Below are 9807 nucleotides of genomic sequence, written 5' to 3' on the forward strand. Positions count from 1 at the left end.
ATTCTAGCTGCTAAACGCTGCCTACATCTGAGGGCACGTTCTGAGGCTGCCGGGAAGGACACTCAACACCCACTGACAGCAGGAGTGCAAAGATGCCAGCCAAGAAGGCAAAGGTTAGAGCTGAACGCTGCCTCAGCTTCCTCCAGCAGCCAGCTGGGGGTCACCTGTCAACACGCTCTCTGAGACTCGGAGCCCCGAGTTACCGCAGCCGCCACGTACAGCTGCTCCTTGCTGGCCCAAACTACTTGAAGAGTCTTCAAACTTCAGGGACCTGTTTTATGACAGCCTCAAGATCAAATTCATCTGTTCCTGAAGGCGCTGATCGTCCTGCTGTTTCTGTAGCTGTCAAAGAACAATCCTGAACCGAGGCACTCGTCTGATCAGACAGTGCTTCGGCACAGATTTGTCTTTAGCTTGACACATCAAGGTGAAGAGGAATCGATTCTTGCAAGCAACCTCTCAAGCAGGGATCTAATAAGGTGACCAAAACGACAGATCTGTTGTGCAGATCTGAGCACGTCACTCTGCAGGGAATCACTTTCAAGCCTAAGATGTTTCACCCATCTCCCTGCCCCAGAGCGACACAAGGAAAGCTCTTAAGCAATTGCTAGCCTCTCCTCAGTGCTCACGAGTCCCAAATCACTAATTTTACAATATATAAACCATGGCAGCTGGCACCTAGATGGCACACGGTGACACTGCACACGTTGGCAGTGTCGTCAGGAGCTGGAAAGTCAGGGGTGAGGGGGTTAAGGGAAAACCACACATCAGTTTAGCAACTTGGCTCCCGTAGGATACTTCCTATGGCAGGAGTTTTAGCAAAGTCCCTCCCTCAGAGGGACCTGCTGGCTAATTAAAACGGGACTTCTGCTGGAGCAGTCAGAAGGCAGCAGGGTATCAGGAGATATCCAGTGGGCATCACCGTCAGTCTGTGGCAGTTTGGGGTCCAGGTATCAGTGGTTATGTGTGGTTTTCTCTGCTTCACTTTCTCCAAAGCTGTGAAAAAATAGTTCTTTTACAGCACTGTACAGTCACACTTTACGGATGGAACCAGCTGCATCAACTTCCAGTACGACGGTATTGGAAAAAGGTGCCTTTGGTGGTCAGGAGCACAACAGCTCTGGTGAGGTGTTATTTAAGTGTGTTCTTACATCTGAGTTTCCTCATAGCAGTATGTAGCTGAGGGGGTCCAGGTTTCCCAGGTAAGATTGATGGTTTTTCTCCTACCAAGCACCAGCTCAGTGTACAAAGCTCTGTTAATAACACCCAAGCGTGTAGATGTTAAACTGAAACTGCTTTTAAACCTATTTGTTGTTACGAAAATAGCTTAATACACCATCTTCACAGGGTAAAAATTCACATGGAAGGACAGAAAAACCCAGAAGCGCTTCCTGAGCTTCAGTTTACCAACAGCACCATCGGATTTAGATCCTGGCCTGGCAGCCAGGATGCAGGGTCTGTAAGCATTGCTGCGATGTGCAAGTGCCAAGGCAGGTTTCTGGCCTGCCCTGAATAAAATACCTTTTTTTTTTTAATACAAACAGCGTGCCAGGTACGCTGTAATGCCAATGTGCCAGCTCAATAGAGGATGTCAAACAACAGAGGCGTTTATCCTAATTTCTGGCATGAAAACACTTTTAACAGCATTCTTTTCATGAAGAAACCCCTCTCTATCTTCTCCAATGCTCCAGGATCTGCTGCAGCTGCAGCAGCCGCGCTGGTACAACCCACATCTTTGCCAAATCTTTTCAGTAATTGTGCTTTACCTCGGCAATGTTGAGGTTACTCCTCTTCCTCCTCCAGCTGAGCAAGCAGCTCGCTGGCTCTGCCACACCGCAGGTGCGGAAGCGAAAGCTGGGAACACAGGAGTCAAACTCTCAGTGCTCACGAAGCCACCAGGGCAGAGGGCTGACACAGAGGCACCCCGGATCCGCTCTCCCTCCCCGCTGCGAGGCTCGCAGCAGCCCCAACCCGAAGCGCACACAATGCTTCGCATGGTGATGTCACTGCTGATTCTGAGTCCCCACGTGAGGATCTGCTTCACCACTCTCAACGTTGGTGTTGGTTTTTGATTTTTTTTTTTTTTTTTTTTCTTTTAAACATTCTCAGCTTATGGGAAACCATCAGGTAAACCACAGATCGCTAGGGAAGAAGGCCCACACGAGGGAAGTCCGTGCTTTTCTTCCAGGCAGTGGCACGTGCTTTAACACGCCGCGTTCGACAAAGCAGCTCTCCCCGTTTTGCTCAGTGGCAACAGGCACGACTGCAACGCACACAGCTGTAGGCAGCACCTGCAGGTCCCAAACCCTTAACCCGTTTTTAGAGAGCACCAATTTTTTAAGTAGTGCTTTTCCCTTAATCCATGACCCCTTCTTTCCTTTATTTCTATCGGGTGGCTCTCCTCCATTTTCCTCCTCAGTGTCTGAGCAGACACTGGGAATCGTTTCCGGAGGAAGGGCACTGCTGAAGCTCCTCCATCTACTCTCCGAGAAAAAGAGAGTATGTTAAAGAATACATCTTTCCTTTCTTTTCCCTTTTTTAAATACAATTTCTGAAATCAACGCTGCGGCCTGGCAGCAAATACCTACGGGACTAAAGATGATTCCTCATCCTCACTGTAACGTTGTAGTTAACCTCCCAACGAACCCATCTCCCCAGGAAGCGGCCATTTGAGATGGGAAGGGGCAGAGCAAGAGGAAGCTCTCCTTAGCCTAGCTCTTCCCCCAACACCACCTCGCCACCCAGCACCAAATTCAATTCACCTGCTCCGCCCGATCACTCGAACGGGCGTCCGACGCTGGCACACGCCGCAGCGGTGGTTCTGACGTGCCTTAAATCACCTCTCCGCAGAATATCTCGGGTCTGTATGCTCAAATAACGCAGTATTTGAGAAATACCGCCCAGAGCTCACACTCTGAGTGCAGCCCAACAGCACCGAAGCACCGGTAGGCTAAACATTCCGAACCTGGCAACAAGGCTGACCCAAGCAACAGCACGGAACCCTTCTGCACCTTCAGCGTGGACATCAGCGTAAGGAAACACAGACCTCCTCGATCCAAATTTTAAGCGAGAAACGCAAAAGGTCACCCAACCGGCTTGTTTTCAGCAAGCTAAAGGAGAAATTAAGGCGACAACCGGGTGCATCCAGAGTTAGTCAGATCCTGAAGGCAGTTCCTTGGGGGAACGGAGGAGCAACGCGCCAGATGAGGGCTGCCTTACAGCGCACCCCTTAGAGGCACTGCTACGGAAGGAAGGCAGAAGGTTGGAACTCGAAAGAACTCGCAAGGCGCCCGTTAAGGGGGAAATCTTTCATTTTTTTCGCAGCAGAACCTCCCCACTTCCCCCCCTCGCCCCAAGAAGGCAGCCCGGGGACTCTTTCCTTCCTTAGGGAGAGGGCAGGGACGGGGCAGGGTGGTGGGACAGATGGCCAGAGGGTCGGATGGACGGACAGACAGCCGGACAGAGGGCCCAGCAAGGCCTGACGAAGGGCTCAGGAGCAGGAGGGAAGGGCAGGGCGAGGGGAAAGGCAGAGAAGTACAAATCTTTTTTTCCTTGTGATAACTTTTCTTGACCAAAAAACATGATTGTGAATGAGGCAAAATGAAAGATGAAACATGGGGACGTGCGGATACTCACGATGATGCAGCCTTCTATCTGCATGTTCACCTGCTCATAGAGCCACACCTGGATCCTCGACCTCTGCAGAACGAAGGAGGAGAGTAAGTCGGGCCACAAACACTGAGCACTTTTGTTCTCTCATGTGTTCAGAAATACCTGCTAGCCACAGCCACGACAGCTCCCAAACGCTCCGAGGAGCAACTCTCAGGGGCAGTTTCAATGAGCAATCTGACATTTGAGCGTTATACCATCGGGTGAATACTACACATTCGGTGAAGAACACGTTTCCAGTCACAAGGGAACACCCCTGCACGCCCGGCTACACGAGGGGGAAACGCTGGGCTCCTTGTGCCCACCAGCACGCCGCACAGCTCTCCATCCCCCACAAACCCGTCCCGGGACACGGCCAGGAGCCGAAAACTCACCGAGGGGAATCCCCAGACCCTCCCCACTCCCCCCACACCTCCCAAATCCCCATCCCCGCCCCCTCCCCGCGGTACTCACGTTCTGCAGATAGCGGAAGATGAGGTTCTGGGGCGCTGCGTTAAGGGCTCAGCACGGGGACAACAGTTCCGGGCTCGGGACAAGGCCCCAAACCCCACAACGAGGCCTCAGGGCCCCGCGACAAGGCCTCAAGGCCCAGGCCGAGCCCCCAGGGCCCCAAATCCGAGACCCCTGAGGTCCAAGCCGCCCCCCACCCACCTCCCTGGCACCCCCCAGCCGCAGGAAGGATACGATGGGCTGCACAATCACCTTCTGCACCTTCTGGTCCTGCTCGCGGTACGCCATGGCTGCCGCCGCCTCGCCGCTCCCGCTCCCAGCACCGCAGGCAGAAGAATCGAAGGCTGATGGTAGAACAGGGCTTGGGGTGAAGGGAAAGCGAGGGCAGGTGGGTGCAGTCTCTGAGCTCTCCTCCTCCTGATTTTGCTTTTTCTCCCCCATTTCTGAGCTGGCAGAAGTCCCCGTGAAGTCCTTTGGCACGATGAAGGCCTGCGTGAGCTCCAGCAGCAGTTTCGTCGGCGGAGGTTTTCCCTGGTGGGGCCGGGGCGTCACAGCACACACACACACACAGACAGAGACGCGTGGTTTTGTCCAAACATTAAGTATTTACAACAAATTCGACAAGCGCTTTTCCTCTGCCAGCAGCAAATGCCTGAGGGCCCCCACAGCTTCACAAATCATAGCGGGAAGAGCCTACCGTGCCGCGAAAAGTTCGGAAAATAATTCAAAATTGATCTGCTAGGGGAAAAAAAACGATGGCTGGTGGCAGGGTACACAATACACCCAAATCTCAGCTTTGTCCTCCGCAGAGTCAGTGCCCACGCCCAAGCGCGATGCTGATGGCACCCGAACATTTGCTGTAGCAGGCAGCAGAGCCAGCAGCTCAGGGGAGCAAGTTTTAAAACCAAGAGGCACTTAAACAACCTTTCATCGACCCCGTAACTGCGGCAGAGTCCCGACTGCTCGCCCCGGAGTCCTCACACCAGCAAAAAGCACCAACCAAAGCCTGGGGGAACTTTGGTACAGCACAAGAGAAGGGAGTGGGGGTAGCGGAGCCGCATGGCAGAGCTGCTGCTTTTCACCATTTGATCCTCCCTGATAATGGAAAGGAAGGCTGGGTGGGCTGACCCCCACCCCCACTCCTGGCAGCAAGTTTGGTCCACAACACACTGGAATAACGATTCTGCTCCCTCCCACCCCTACAGCTTCATCATCTGACACGGGTACAGTCAAAACAATGGCATACACGAGTAAAAGTCAAGAGTTGACATAGTAACTCCAAGATTTGGCTATCAACTGTCCGAGAAATCAGAACACCGAAGCTTCACAATGTGCCCAACATCGAGTTGTGCCAAGGGCGGAGGAAGGAAGAAGCTTTACGTTTAAGCCTTCAGAGCATCGCTCCATCAGAAGATCGATTTGCAGCCACCATGGCGTGCCAATGGAGATCTTTCTGTGCCAAAAGAAGTGCTTTGTCCTCTCAATATCGAAGGTAACCACCTATAGTTACAGAACGGATGCACAAGACCTTAACTCTGACCAGCAGGGAAATTTAGGACAACTGAGTGCAGATCCTGCCAATTTCTACCACTTCGGACCGTGCTTTAAGTCTCATTGCAAAGCCTCAGTTAGAAAAAGGATCACCTCAGGGTATCTAACAAGAAGAACAATTTTTTTTTTTTTTTTTTTTTAATTCTACCATAGGACTACGCAGTTCAACTGTCAATCATCTCGGAGAGTTCAAGGAGGAGGTCATCCTCGTCCTTCCCTGGGTCTAAGTCGATTTCGGCTTCCAGTCTGCCTCCTGAGATTTCCCAAAGTAGCTTCTCAAAATCTTCATCCGCAGATAAGGGCGCGTTCCCTGTGGAACTCAGCCGGCGTGTCCGTGCCTCTTCTAGCTGGGAAGAAGCTGAGGTCGAGGTCTCGAGATCCATCTCCATCTGCTCCTCAAATCTTTCCGGGCTTCCAAGACGCACTTCAGGTCTTGGGAGAGCAAGAAAGAACAATCAGGATATGCCATTTCTTAACGGGAAATCCCTTTCCTGCAAACCGGCTCTTAAAACTGTAGGCAAGCCCTCCTACGCTTCAATCTTACACAGGGATTGTTATCAATCAACCCAGGGCTACATTTAGAGCCCGATGCGTTACCAGGTACACTTTTCAGTCTGGGGGTTTATCTGTGAAGCCAGGGCACCTGGAGTTGAGGTGGCATTCTTGAGGACCAAAAGGCAGAGGACACTACTCATCATCTATCACCTCACGAGGAAGTAGAACTTCACCTCATCCTCGTTCAGGTATTCAGACAACCCAAGAAGTCACCGGAAAGCTGTGCTGACTTGCAGCATTTCAAGAAAGCCTAATTAAGCAATCCTGCTAGCTGCTAGAAAGTGGTTTCAGGTGACTTATTCCTTTGATGGATTTGGGCTTTAATTATCTCAGAACCCTCATTTTTTCCCACATGTGACAGAACTTATGTTTCCCTGGGGATATACACTGATTAAGAAAAAGAGCAAGTTGGGGTTGTCACCTGTTTGGGGGATTTTCTTCAAGTCTGATGGCTGGGACGTGCTCCGGCACGTCTGAAACACCCTAGAAAGCAGCAAAACAGTATTTATGACACATGGGTAAAAGATTCCTTAATAGCTTTTTCCTCCACACTGCTTCTCCTCTGGCATTGCGGAGCCGTGGCCAAAATACAAAAGCAAGGTGCTCCTGAAGAAAGTTCACATTCACCTGGAGGTTACTCATGATCTTGTGTCTTTTAAGAACATGGCATTAATGGACAAAATCCCCCACACCAGAGAAATCACAGCATCAGAGTACCGGTTAAAGAGTGCCATTCATCTCATAAATACAGAAGGGTTCTACAAGCATCCTGGAGACAGCTACTGGATTTCAAAGGAAACAGAAGGCCTGCAGAACGTTTGAGTTTTCCACCTTTTCTCCTAGAGGAGGGTAGAAATTTAACAAGGGATCCATCTCTGCATTAGCCCCTGGCCTTACCATGGCTGCTTTTCTGGCTGGAGGTCCCATCATGTCAGCATCAAAGGCAGTCTGTAGTTCCACAGCTGCTATGGCAGAGGGATAACTCCCAGGTGCCTTACGTTTCAGTGCCTTCTTCTTGGGGAAAGTGACTTTCCCACGCGAAGGCTTCGCAGGTGTCATAAAGTTGGCTAGAGTAAAAGCAAGAGAGAACTGATACAGTCTTGCTCTGCCTCAGGAAAAATCCAGGTTCTCTTAATCATTTCCACAGTCCTTCTACACACTTAAATGCATTTGGCCAGCACAATTACACCGCCATTGCCTGGATTCTCAGGAATCTTTTCCACATAGGAAACTCCGTCTACCAACAAGCCATACAAAGGAACAAAGAAACCGAAGAGCTACAGTAAATAATAATCCAGGACAAGGGACACCTCCGACACATAGCAATCCTAAGTGCAAGCTAGGTTCACAAATATAGACGGCTTTTATATTTAAAGTCCTGCTCCCGCTAGGAAAGGAAAAAGCAGCAGTTATAGTAGGACAAGAGTGTATGCAACTGTTGTACCAGCTTCCTCTCCCTTGCAGTGATGTCCCACAGTTAAGCTGTTCTACAAAGTCCACACTTGTAGTGTCATTTTCTAGTCTCCCGTTCCTTACCTAACATCTGGCTGGCAGGAAAAGAAACAAACTAAGAAAAAGAAAGTACACCCTTCGCTTCGTAGCACTGCGTGGCCAAATGCACCCAGCCAGAGTTACAGCATGAGAATTGTCATCTTCTGTCTGTATTTCAGAAGACAACCTAAGTAACTCTTAACCTTCAACACTTACTTTTAGCTTCCTGGCCCTGAAATTGAGCTGCCACTTTCCCTGCTGGTTCAGTATTAAAGAAGCCAGCAGTAGATTTGACAGCAGCTTCCTCCTTCCGAAGCTTCTCTTGTTGTTTTCTCTGTTGCCACTTCTCCCACCGTCTCTCTTCAAAGCTCTTCTCTGGACATTTACGAGTTCCACTCTGCTGAGTGGGCTAGAAGGAAAGAAAAGGAGTGCATGAATAGGACAAAAAAAAAAAAAAAAATCCGTGGAGATTTCGTTAAGAAAATCTGATCAGCAATCCCTCCAAAATGGTCTTGATGTGGAACAGCATATTAATATTGTTCAGGTTACTGTTGTGTTTTTTTTTCTCCATAAAATTCTGCCTGTAACAAGAGCCATGCTTTACTACGGACACAGTCTCACATATCTGCAATATCCACTATGGCAAGCTTCTTTAAACAGATAGGATGTTCTGCTGTACATCTATTTATCACATTCTTTTTAAGCAGCAGAAAGTCATACAAGTTCCCCTATACAGTATCCACTGACAGATTGATTTCCTTGAACACAGAACTCTGGCCTTCTGTATTAAATCCTTCATGTCTGACAGATCAAGTCAGTAAGAACAAAAAGAATTCCCTCCACGTTAACTGTGTAGATTTCAGCTGGTGCTAACAGGGTTTCTTTGTTGCTGTGGTATAGACAGACTGATTCCAAGTTTGAGGATTACAGAGCTGTCTGGAAATGCTGCTGGCGATAGGATTTAGACTGCACTGCAGCTCCTACCAGCTGCTGAAGGGTAAGAACACACTCAAGAGGGTGGCACACGGTGAGTAACAAAACTTGTCAGAATTATCAGAAATTGTACGAATGTATGTGTGTCTTCACAGAGGACTCACCTGTACATCAGGTCCAGAGGAAAGTTTAGGAAAAGGCCGGTTCAATTCCACTGTCTTCTTTTCTTCTTTTTCAGGTGCTTTAAAAAAAGACAAAAAAAAGTGTTGTCAACGGCAGAAATAAAGAAAGCTGGGTACTTGTTTCCTTTGTGCATTTATTTCCTTGTGTCCCATGAGAGAGAGAGAGAGAGAGAAAGGCTACAATGTGCAAGCCATTCAGCATTTATCCATGAAGCAGATCCTGAGCAAACTGAACTTGCTCAATATGGGAAGCACCTCACTGGGGCAGGCATTAAAGCATCTTATTACCTGTTAGTTTTGTGCTCCATAAAGATTTCTGCTCTGCTGGGGCAGGTCCGGGTTGTGCTGAGGGAGCTGGCACATCTCCTTCACTCTGCTGCATCCGCAGAGCTTTCTCACGCTTTATTTCTTCCAAGGTTTTAACACGCACTTCTCCTTCCGGCTTGACTTTTCCTGCCGGCTCCTTCGCCTGCCCTTTGCTGGGCCCGGACAGAGCGAGCTGCTTCTTGGACTCACCCTGAATTTTGCTCTTGCTATGGCATTCTCCTGCTTTTTTCTTCTCTTCTACCAAGCGATTATTCTTTTTTTCGGACAAGGCTTCAGAGAAAGTTTGGATGCGACCTGCACGAGCAGCTCTTGCCCCTGCGCTGGAATCTTCAGTTTTACCATGCCCTTCAGCCTCGGCTTTGGCTTGAGTTTCGCGTCTCTGAAGAGCTTTCTCACGACGGATTTCCTCCAGTGTTTTCACATGGATCTCTCCCATCGGCTTGGCAGCCTTCCCTGTCATCATCAAGAAATGAGGAGAAGCACCAACATTTAAAGAGAGTCCAGCAATATTTTAAGTCTCCAAAATTTGTCAGAGCACTAAGGAAAACTCATCTTGAGCGTTCCCAATAATGCATCTTAGAACAATGCAATCCTTAGAACAACATTCTCCTCCTCCTCTGAGCCACTTGTATTTTGAAGACCAGCCCTA

The sequence above is a fragment of the Aythya marila genome (assembly GCF_965140915.1).
Source record: "Aythya marila genome assembly, contig: HAP1_HAP1_SCAFFOLD_261, whole genome shotgun sequence".
Taxonomy (NCBI): domain Eukaryota; kingdom Metazoa; phylum Chordata; class Aves; order Anseriformes; family Anatidae; genus Aythya; species Aythya marila.